The sequence below is a fragment of the Gossypium arboreum genome, unplaced genomic scaffold, assembly GCF_025698485.1.
Source record: "Gossypium arboreum isolate Shixiya-1 unplaced genomic scaffold, ASM2569848v2 Contig00210, whole genome shotgun sequence".
Taxonomy (NCBI): Eukaryota; Viridiplantae; Streptophyta; class Magnoliopsida; order Malvales; family Malvaceae; genus Gossypium; species Gossypium arboreum.
This window is the reverse complement of record NW_026440327.1, coordinates 82501-95000: the sequence shown is the minus strand read 5'-3', so window position 1 is coordinate 95000 and position 12500 is coordinate 82501. Positions and strand designations below refer to the sequence as shown.

The 12500-nt window shown below is 32.3% G+C and overlaps 2 pseudogenes; both read right to left on the bottom strand.

The window, feature by feature from the left end:
- Window positions 1–5736: 5736 nt before the first annotated feature.
- Window positions 5737–7100, bottom strand: LOC128288399 (ATP synthase subunit alpha, chloroplastic-like; annotated as a pseudogene).
- Window positions 7101–10699: 3599 nt separating this feature from the next.
- On the bottom strand, window positions 10700–11428 carry LOC128288397 (ATP synthase subunit a, chloroplastic-like; annotated as a pseudogene).
- Between the last annotated feature and the right edge of the window lie 1072 nt (window positions 11429–12500).

Sequence of the window (12500 nt, the reverse complement as noted above, 5' to 3'; positions counted from 1 at the left end):
AAGCCGAGTACTCTACCGTTGAGTTAGCAACCTGAAAAAATTAGAATATGTAGATACAATCGAATAAAAAATGGAATTGCACTAGCAATCAAAACACGAAATTAGCAAAATTGAATAAAAAAGACGAAATTCTCAGATAAAACCATAGAAATAGAATAAGGAAAATTTGCGGACCGCCTCCTGTCTTATTCATTCCAGTGTTATCCATTTTTTGTTTCAATACAATTACAATAAAAAACTTATTGTATCACAACAAATTCAAAGAAAGAACCCATTATTTGAATGAAGTGAAGTGCCAAACGAGGATAAATGGATCTATTTATCTATGATCGAATTATATTTGTTCGATACACTGTTGTCAATGATTGTAAATTTTGAATATAAATGTTGAGAGTTGAAAAGAATAAAGAATATAAAAGCCTAAAAAAATACAATGAAAAAAATAGAATTCATTTTTTTTATTTTTTTTATTAATTATTATTAATTATTAATATTTTCTCTTTTTATATGTTATATGTTATTTTATCTTTTTTTTATCTTATTTTATGTTGTTTTGTAAATGTTTAAATGCAATTACTTCATTTATTCACTTGATCCTTTTTCTCTCTATTTTCTCTCAATAAAATTGGCTCAATAAAATCGGGTTTTGTTGTTATAGAACACGGTATTCTATATTTTATAGTAGCAATATTCTATAGTAGCAAAGGAATAAGAAATACGAATAATAAATTTTTAAAAAAGAAAAGTCTGAATAGACCAAAAGAGGGGGGAGGAAATAATAAAGAAAAATTTATACAAAGCTAGATATGAATCATCCACACCCTCTTTTTTGGATTTCATTAAGTGAATTTTGTTTGATTAAGAGTAAGTTCTAAAACCCCGCCTTCTTTAAAATATCATGAACAGTTGCTGGGGTTGAGCTCTTTTTCAAGGAAATAGAGAATGGCGGAACATTTAAATAGGTTTGATTATTTATCGGATCATAAAACCCACTTTTCGAAGATCTCTTCTTCCTCTTCGGGATCGAACATCAATTGCAACGATTCGATAAACGGCTCATTGGGATAGATGTAGTTAAATAATACCCCCCCCCTAGAAACGTATAAGAAGTTTTCTCCTCGTACGGCTCGAGAAAAAAATGATTAATTTAAAGTTATGTCTATGTATGGAATTATAATGTATGGAATTAGCATGTCAAAAAGATCCATAAACCAGCAAATCAATTAGATATTTAACTCGTCTTTTTTCGAAAAAAGAAGAAAAGCATTCGTACCTCATAACTCAAGTCAAATAACTCTCAAAATGCTCAAAAAACCTTAGGTATTCTTTTTATTGAGTGGTCTCTAACCCTTTTTGTTTGTCTCGCTTAGAATCTATTTCGATTCTTCATTTTAATCTAGTTGTTGAGAAAATGGAAAAGGGTATTTCCTTGTTCTAGGATCTTTTATCTTGCCTTGAATCATTGGGTTTAAACATTACTGGCGATATTAAATCATTTCAAAATGGCAGCAACATGCCCTTTTTCTCTTTTTTTTTCTATCAAAGAATCATATGAACGATTAATTCCCGCATGATACACTTTGATCGAGTTTTACCAATTCCAACAACTTTTCTTTTGATTTGAAAATAGTTTGAATCGGATCCTTCGATTTCTATATCACAATAGACTTACGAAGTTGTTCCAACTTATTGATTTCCATTAACTAACCCTAGATCCTTGCCTCGAAAAAATGGATGTTTCTTCGAGCTCCATCCTGTACTATTTACATTACAACCCAACAAAAGACGGATTATAATAGAACAAAGGATGTCGAGCAAAAGCACCTTCATTTCTACATAACGGAAAGTGGTGGGTTTTGACATCCACAGCTGATCATGTCCTTCAAGTCGCACGTTGCTTTCTACCACATCGTTTCAAACGAAGTTTTACCATAACATTCTCTAGTTTGAGCATTGATTCAATTATGGAATCATGAATAGTCATTGGTTCAGTCGATACATAGTAATCTATCTATACTTTCTATATGAAATCAATTTCTTCTATATGCTATATGAAATAAATAAATAATTTAGGAAGAAAAGCCTCAATAAGAATTCAAACTACCCCTATATTGTATGATTGTCTGAATGCAATATTTTTTATTTTTTAAACTTTATTATACTTTTCTATTCTAATTAAACTTTCGATTCTAATAAAAAATAAAAATAAAGAATATCATTAATAATAATATTACGAAAATACTAATAATATCACGAATATTATAAATAACACAATAAACTAATCTTTTGAATCTACTGCATCTTCAAATAACCTGATAGATCAAATAACTCGGTAGAATAGATCCAGCAATCTCACAGTTGTTCGAGTGCCAATCTAAGAAATCATTAAAATCAAAAGCAAGAATCACATTTTCAATACTTGACTGTTAGAAAGAAGGTTATTAAAAAAAAAAAGAGCAATTTAGATTCGGATATGGTTATTCTGATATATAAATAGAGTATGCTCTGGGACGGAAGGATTCGAACCTCCGCATAGCGGGACCAAAACCCGTTGCCTTACCACTTGGCCACGCCCCATTTAGATTTCTATTTGAAACTACTAAACACTAATATGGTATTCCTTGTTCGTCAATTCCAGTTCCAAATAGCTATAGCTATGGAATAGACTTGTTACGATTTTGCACGTATGGATAGAGAATTAAATCGAATTTATTGATACATAGAATTCAATTAAGATATTGTATGAAAGTATGATTTCTTCATTCTTGTAAGAATTGAAGGCTTTTGATTGGGTGAGTTCAAAGAAGTTTAGTCTGCCTTATTTTCCTTTCTTCATTTTTTCCTTATATCAAAAACATATTAATAACTCAATCAAAATTATCTCCAAGAACAAAATTTTGTTATGCTTAATATCTTTAATTTGATCTGTATCTGTTTTAATTCTGCCCTTTTTTCGAGTAGTTTTTTATTCGCCAAATTGCCCGAGGCCTATGCTTTTTTGAATCCAATCGTAGATTTTATGCCAGTAATACCTGTTCTCTTTTTTCTCTTAGCCTTTGTTTGGCAAGCTGCTGTAAGTTTTCGATGAGATCCTTAATACTGTCCTAGAAAAATTCATGAGTGATTCAAGAAAAAAAAAATTCTAACAATTGAAAAGATCAGATAAGTCTTACACTATGAACGAACCTCAATTCAAAGATTGAAATTCTTGATAGCCCTGATAAATCGGGATCATCCCATTTCCTCATTCTGACCCTTTTCGCCGAAGAACCCTATTTAGATTAGAGTCCGCCACAATATATAATTGTTGGTATGAAAGAATTTTTTTTGTAATGAAAAACTCAACTCTTATTACAAGTGAATTTCTGAATTCTTTGGATTTCTAGAAATTCTAGAAATCACTTTATTTCTTGGTGTCAAAATCAAAACAAAATAGGATATGTGGTATAAAACGGGAATCTATTCTTCTTTTCCAAAAAATGCTCTTGGAGATTGTGTAATGCTTACTCTTAAACTCTTTGTTTACACCGTAGTAATATTCTTTGTTTCTCTCTTCATCTTCGGATTCCTATCTAATGATCCGACGTAATCCTGGACGCGAAGAATAAAAAGGAGAGTTCTTTGCTTCATTTTTAGAAATGGTATTAGATTTGATTCCACTACCAAAAACCGAACGGAAAGAGAGGATTCGAACCTCGGTACGAATAACTCGCACAACGGATTAGCAATCCGACGCTTTAGTCCACTCAGCCATCTCTCCTAATTGAGAAAGATAATTACTATGTTACAGCACGCAAAAAGAAAGGCTTGAAAAAGCCCTTTTACTTTGTTATATAGATTATGTTATATAGATTATTTATCTATATAGAGTATTATTAATCCATAGATATATAGATTCTAAATTTTATTATTATTAGATAGATTGATTATATAGCTATATCCAACTTTTCTATAGAGATATAGAACTTTTATCAGTAATTCCATTTCATTTATATTATATTCTATATCATTTATATTTTTAAATAAAACAATGGCTCTAAAGAAATATCTCAAATAACAAAAAAAGAAAGAATATCGCTTTGATTTCGCAAAGGACTTTTCAATTTCCATTTCACGGACCGGCTGGCAGTACCTGGCCGGCCTATTTTTTATTTTCAACTCAAATAACTCATTTTTTCTATGATTCTGCGATCTGGCTTGTTGTAACAAAAAAATCTTGTTATTGCATTGAATCAACAATCAGAAGCGGAAGAAGTCCTATTTCCGTTCCTATGATATAGAATCAAAATATTATTTCTATTCTTTTTCTTTCTTCCTATTTCTTTTTATTTCCATTTATTTTTTATTTTACTAGAATAACTAGAATAAATAATAAAAAACTATGGATTTTTGCACAATCCATTTTTATGTTATTTATGTTATGACTAAGTCCTTTTGTCGAATCCTGTCTATCAAAAATCCTATAACACAAGTCTTCTGACAAAAGGTGGCAAGGCCCTAATTTTCAGGATTTTTTAGGCTCCTATCTTGTAATCCTATCTTGATTACGCCCACCCCTGTTTGACAAAGGGTCCCTTTATATTTATATACAATAAATATACAATAAATACAATAATCGCATTGTAGCGGTATAGTTTAGTGGTAAAAGTGTGATTCGTTCTATTAATCCCCTAAGAGTTAAGGGGTCCTCGGTTTGATTCATATTCCGAGCAAAAACTTTATTTCTTAAAAGGATTTAACTTTACCTCTCAACGAAAGATTTGAGGAAGAATATACATTCTCGTGATTTGGATCCAAGGCCAATTAAATATAATTTTAAAATTATATTCTAACTAAAATTGAAAAATTGGATTATGAAATTACGAACATAAATTTTTTTTCAATTGGATCAATACTTCCAATTGAATAAGTATGAGGAAAAGATCCATGGATAAAGATAGAAAAGTGTATTTCTAATCGTAACTAAATCTTCAATTTTTTGATGGGATATTGAAGCAAAATAGCTATTAAACGATAACTTTGGTTTACTAGAGACATTTACATCTTGTTTTAGCTCGGCGGAAACAAAATGCTTTTCCTAAGGATTTTCTCAAATAGAAATAGAGAACGAAGTAACTAGAAAATTGTTCTATTCTAATCCCATTCTTCTAGAAGGATCATCTAGAAAGCGAATTGTTTTGAATGCATTCAGACAGAAAAGCTAACATAGATGTTATGGGCCAAATTCTTATTTCATTTCGTTCCTGCCTTATCTTTATCTTATTTATATTCTATTTTATTTATTTCTTTTTTTTTATTTATCCATCTTCCATAAAGGAGCCGAATGAAACCAAAATTTCATGTTCGGTTTTGAATTAGAGACGCTAAAAATAATGAATCAACGTCGACTATAACCCCTAGCCTTCCAAGCTAACGATGTGGGTTCGATTCGCTACCCGCCTGATATTCGAATTCTATCTATTCTATCTATTTGAATATTTATTAATTCAATTCAACGATGCATTAGCATCATTGAATTGAATTAATAAATCCAATTCCTAACAATACAATTTTTCATGTTCTTTAGTTTTCCAACCAAGAGAAAAGAAAACCGAACAAGAGAGAAAAAGTCAAAATGTCAAAAATCGTAATGAAAAGCGTCCATTGTCTAATGGATAGGACAGAGGTCTTCTAAACCTTTGGTATAGGTTCAAACTATTGGACGCAATTTTGAATCGATTTCTATATTCCATTAAGTTAGAATTTTCTATTTATAATTGTTCCTAGTCGAAAACGTTCCATTTGGTCCTGAATAGCGTCTTTCAAAAGTTTCCGCTTCCTCAGTGAATGTCTTGGTAGAAGATATGATTTCGAACTGAGGTTTATTCGTTTTAAGTAAGTACGTAACTCAACGAGAAATTTCCTTTGTCCAATTTCAATGAATCAAGATAACCATTCCGGTATAAATAGTACTTATCTGTTCTGCCACCGTAAGAGGAGCTGATTGGGATTGTTTAAGCAACTCACGTAATCGTTGACCTCGTGCCAATTGATTCTGAGTAGCTTTATCGAGATCAGAAGCAAATTGTAAAGGCTTTAATTCGGCGAATTGGGCCAATTCCAATTTTGATTTACCAGCGACTTGTTTCATAGCTTTAATTTGAGCCGCCGATCCTACTCTGGAGACGGAAATCCTTACATTAATAGCAGGTCTGATTCCAGCATTGAATAGATCGGCGGATAAGAATATTTGTCCATCTGTAATGGAAATCACATTAGTAGGAATATACGCCGAAACGTCTCCTGACTGGGTCTCAACTATTGGTAAAGCAGTCATACTTCTTCACCTAACTGAGAACTTGATTTAGCGGCTCTTTCTAAAAGGCGCGAATGCAAATAAAAACATCTCCTGGATAAGCTTCACGACCCGGCGGTCTTCGTAATAGAAGAGACATTTATGATAAGCCTGTGCTTGCTTGGAAAGATCATCATAAATGATTAATGTGTCGTTCACGATACATAAAATATTCAGCCAAAGCAGCTCCTGTATAAGGAGCGAGGTATTGTAATGTAGCTTGAATCCGCCGTTTGGCTACCACAATGGTGTACTCCATCGCCCCTTTCTTGGAAAGTGGTCACTACCTGAGCCACAGAAGATGCTGACCAATAGCTACATAAACACATTACATTTTGCCCTTGCTGATTGAGAATCGTATCCGTGGCTACTGCTGTTTTACCGGTCTGTCTATCCTCAATAATTAATTCTCGCTGACCACGTCCTATAGGATCATCGAATCAATACAAGTCCTGTTTGAAGAGGCTCATAAACGAACGTCTGAAATAATAATACCTGGGGTAGAGATTCAATTAATCGAGATTCAGAAGCTGAAATTTCACCCCGACCGTCAATAGGTTTAGCAGGGCATTTATAACACGACCCAAATAAGCCTCACCACTGGTATCTGAGCAATTTTTCCTGTTGCTTTACAGAACTTCCTCTTGTATCATCAAACCGTCACCCATTAATACAACACCAACATTATTTGATTCCAAATTGAGGCAATGCCTATGGTAACCTCTTCAAATTCTACTAATTCACCTGCCATTACTTCATCAAGACCTATGAATACGAGCAATGCCGTCGCCCACTTGAAGGATTTGTACCAGTATTTACAATCTTTACTTTCTATTATATTGCCTAAACATGTTCACGGATAATATTACTAATTTCTTCTCGGCTCTAATAGTTACTATGAGTATTTCTAATTATTTTTGGAAGAAAAAAATAATACCTCACAATCTACAATAAAGTAAAAGGTAAAAAAGGGCTAATCAGTTATTTCTTTCATCACCCCAAACAAGCCAATATTAAGCGCTAATGGTGCGTAAATGTAACTCGTTGTTTAAAGAACTATTCAGAGTTCCTAGAGCTCCTTGTAAAGCTTGTTGGAAAACCCGTTGTCGGACTTGATTAATCGCTCTGTTGTTCAAAATAAATGGTTTCATTTTTGTAATTTTCAATTGTTCCAAAAATCTTATAAGTTGAATTAATCAAATTCAATTTTTCTCGTTCTATCTCAGAGTATCCATTCACCGAAACTGATCCGCCTCCATTTCTATTTTTCCGTAAGCGGCCCGGCCTTTCCAGCCGTTCAATAGCCCCGCGTAGTTCTTTTGAATTTCGAATAGTATTCAAGATCCTCTCTTTCGATTATCTAATAAACTTCCTAATGAAAGTAGATTATCTTTCCATTCATTTTTTTTTATTTCCAAAATTCCATGATCCTTTCCTGAACCAAACATGAACCTTTCTGATTCTATTGGCTCTCACGCTCAATTATTTCTTATTTATTGGGAATTAATTCCCAATATCTTTTTTTTCAATGTAATGAGCTTACCCTCCCTCTCGTCTCTATTCATATTCCAAAATATAGAAACTGATTACTAATCCAAGACCAGAATATTCGGAGGATTCTTCTGACCAAAAATAGAAAATATATCAAAAAACTAAAAAGTATATAATAAAAAATAATAATAAAAAAGTTACATATAATTTGGAATTTCTAATTGTACTTAGAATTGTATAATGTATAATTGTAATTTGTCAGCAAAGTTGTTTCTTTTTTTTCTTCAAATTCAAAGAATTCTTCTCCCTTTATACATAGGTCATCGATTCAGCATTGGAAAGGCTCTCAAATCGTTTTATCGACATGAGTGTTTTATATCGAAAAACATTTTTGTTTTGAAAATATATTTGTATTTAGTAAAATAGTAGTAGAAAGAGTACCCTGCTGCATCTGAACTTCAAACGGTTTGGCCTTAACCATGTTAATGGTCCCAGATTATTGGTTAATAGAGAATCAAAGTCGATGTACCAATGAATCACGAAATGCTATGGTTCTATAACATGATTTTAAAAAATTTATTCAGAAGTAATTGTGGATCATGCACTCTTTTCTTTCCTAGTTATAATGAAAAAGTACAACTGGGTGAATCCAGCTCATTCTTGAAATAAACAACTCGCACACAATCCCTTTCCAAAAAGATCAATACACCAAGGACTACATAATTTAGATTTATTGATTTGTTGTAAAATATCGGTATTAACCCCGAAACTCCTGGCGGATGGCCAGCGACCCAAGGAAACGAAAGAATCGGTTACATTTTTCATACATGATCTCCTATTTTATTTTAGATAGACTAAAAAAAAGAACTCCGGTTCTTTTTTTTGTATTATATCGCTTTTGACTCCTTTCCATTTATTCTATTCTATCATATTTATATTATTCTAATTATTCTAATTCCATGTATTTCTTTTTTTGTTTTAATAAATTATTAAATTTTTATAAAATTATTCATAAATAATGAATTTTCATTTACCTATGTTCTAAACGGAGTCAAAATATATTCTATTTATCTAGTTAGCTAGAAATGTATTTTTTTTTCAATTGAAAATTCCCAATAATAATAATTTATTAGAATTAGGGGGCAGGTTTCATGTCAATGGCAAAATACTTCATTCGTTGCAATACTCCTTTAAACAATAAATGAGAAATAAGGGTTCTCTTGAACTACCAAGGGAAGGAAGAAAGCGAGTCGGTGGATAATTCTTCATCCTCAAATTAATCCTTCCTATGGATTATTGTCCCAACGAATAATTAATTGTAGGGTGAAATCTTGATAGAATTCGAAAAAGCGAGGAGTAAGTCCCAAGCCATAAAATAAGAAAAAAAATACAAAATTCTCATGTTTATAGGATTAAACAAAGGGATTCTGCAAATAAGAGTGCCAATGCTACAACCAGCCCATAAATTGTTAAAGCTTCCATAAAAGCCAAACTCAGCAATAAAGTAATTCGTATTTTCTCTCCGCCTCAGGTTGTCTCAGGATACCTTCTACAGCTTGGCCCGCAGCAGTACCTTGACCAACTCCAGGTCCAATAGAAGCAAAGCCCGACAGCCAACCCAGCAGCAATAACGGAAGCGGCAGAAATCAGTGGATTCATGATAAGTTCTCGCAACCAAAATAAAGAAATGGTTAATGATACAATCATCCAATGAATTTTGACTTAATTTATTATTCATCTGCTAAGATTCAACCTGCCGAAGTAACCAAGAACCTTGAATGGAAGTAGAAGATTATTGAACCGTCAGAACTATTTCGACATCTTTTTTAGGTCCCATCCACTCAGATTTTTTGAATCCGCACATACTTTGTTCTTCCTTTCTTTTTTCCAACCTATCTTTGCTTTGAATTCTTCGTTTTTGTCTTTATTTTATCTCTTTATTCGTTCAATTCAAAGCAAAGACGAAACAGAGGAACTTATTCTTCTATTGGAATACCTATCTAACTCCACAGTAGTAGGTTGGATTAGAATATTTTGAGTTCGTATATAACTAGTCAATATGTTCGTATATAACTAGTCAATATCTAATATCCCATATAATGTGTTTCTTACATAACGTAAACCAACTATTCATGTCTTAGATTCAATTGATTCTAGAATTTTCCTCAAAGGATAGACAAGAGCTGTCTTATAGCCATTAGATTCCATATACCTAATTTTCCCCCCTTTTTTTCCTAATCTTTTTTTTTATATCGTTTTTGTAATGTAAATTGTCTCTTCCTTTTATTTTTATTTAGCATTATCTCCATGGATACAATCTAAATGGACGAATTCATTAGACCAAATCATTGATAGAAATAAAACATCAATATCAGTATTTGATTGAGCTAAGTTCATGCAATTTATTTTATTATTTATGAAAAAAATTTCTTTGGTCAATCATTGAATTGAATGAAGAAATCGACTGAAATGGGAATCATTCTATATCTATATAAAGAACAGCTTTTTAAAATCATAGACCCTAAATTGATACCATAAGAATTCTATTCTAATTAGGACTCATAATATTGAAATTGAATAAACAAAAACAATATCAAGATAAAGATAATATTGATCGGATAATATTGATCGAAGGTAAATATGATATAAATATAAGTAATAAAAAAATGGACCAACCTTGAATTTTAGGAAAAGATCTTTCAATTAGATCTCTTTCCTTTTTATTACAATTCTAATATCGTAATCTTTTTGTTATTACTCTAGATCGTCGTATTTGTATATTTATGGTCCCTAAGTAAGTAGATTATCTTGAGTTGCGCATACATTGATTGGACCAAGCTAAGCTAAAAAGGGCTAGACTATTTCAAAACAAAACTAGTCAATGATGACCTCCATGGATTCGCCTATATAAGCCGCAGCTAAAGTTGCAAAAATAAGAGCTTGAATCCCACTTGTAAATAATCCAAGGAACATGACAGGTATAGGGACGACTGAAGGTACTAAAGAAACAAGAACAACAACTACTAATTCATCAGCTAATATATTCCTGAAAAGTCGAAAACTAAGGATAAGGGTTTTGTGAAATCCTCTAAATGTTAATAGGTAAAAGAATTGGAGTGGTTGAATGTATTTACTGAAATACCCCAACTTTTTTGAAAGACCCGCATAGAAATATGCTACTGACGTGAGTAAAGCTAAAGCAACAGTAGTATTTATATCATTCGTGGGTGCGGCTAACTCTCCATGAGGTAATTGTATGATTTTCCAAGGTAACAGAGCACCTGACCAGTTAGAAACAAAATAAATAGAAACATAGTTCCAATAAAGGGAACCCATGGACCATATTCTTCCAATCTGAGTTTTGCTTACGTCTCGAATGAATTCAAGAACATATTCGAAGAAATTTTGACCGGCGGTTGGAATGGTTTGTGGATTCCGAACAGCGATAACGGCGGAACCTAATAAGATAGCAATTACAACCCAAGAGGTAATAAGTACTTGGGCATGGACTTGGAAACCTGCTATTTGCCAATAGAAATGTTGGCCTACTTCCACACCAGAGATATCGTATAACCTGTTTAGTGCGTTTGATATACCATTCATATTGCCTCTGACAGAAATAGAACTTTACTTAAAAAAGGAATTATTTTGATTCAATCTTCTTGCCTACTCAAATTCTATATTTTTGACACCGACGAAACTAATCACACAATATTCACAGTTTTTTATCTCTTTGTGCGATTCAGGATATATTAATGATTCCATAGATCTATGTAGTTCCAAAAAGTTCCATAGATCTATGTAGTTCCAAAAAGAATTTACAGTCCGTCCCCATTAACCGCTCGGGCATCGACCCAGGAAGAATCAATTCTAGGTTTATTGATAATCCATGATCAACTTCCTTTCGTAGTACCCTACCCCAGGGAAGTCGAACTCGCTGCCTCCCTTGAAAGAGAGGTGTCCTGAACCGCTAGACGATGGGGCATACTTGCCTGATCATGACTATACTATGCTCATAGTATGAGCAGTTTTTGAAATTGTCAATATAATGGAATGACTAGAGCGAGAGCTTTTTCCATCTTTTATGATTTTCCATTTTAGATTCACGATTTATACTCAGTAAATCATTCATCGCCACTCTATTCGATATAGAAATAAATTAGATAAATTCAATCTATTATATAAATATTTATTAGAAATAAATAGATATTATAAAAATAGAAATAAATAGATATTATAAAAAGAAACTAGATTATATTAATAATACAAAGTATAAGATCAGTGATTGGTTTAACATAAACATAAAAAAGGGAGTTAACCTTCATTTTTTCCACTTTCATTCATTGATTCACTCATTATTACGACGAGACAGGCATGTTTCTATCTCACACTAAGCCGGTAAATTAACAAAAAGTAAATCGGGAATTTTTGGAAGAGGCAGCAAGAAGTTATCGAAAATTATGTGTGTGTGTTTTTTCTAAAAACTAAAAATTGGGTTCGGTGGACAAAGCAAATCCCTTCATCACATGTTTCGATAAAATAGATTGGATCTATGTCGAATTGCTAAGGTACCTGTATTAATCAAATAAATGAATTTCGTTCTGTTCTGATAAGCCAATTATGATTGGCCTTGAAACAATTCATTGCATTGATATTTATCAAACCCAATACCAAT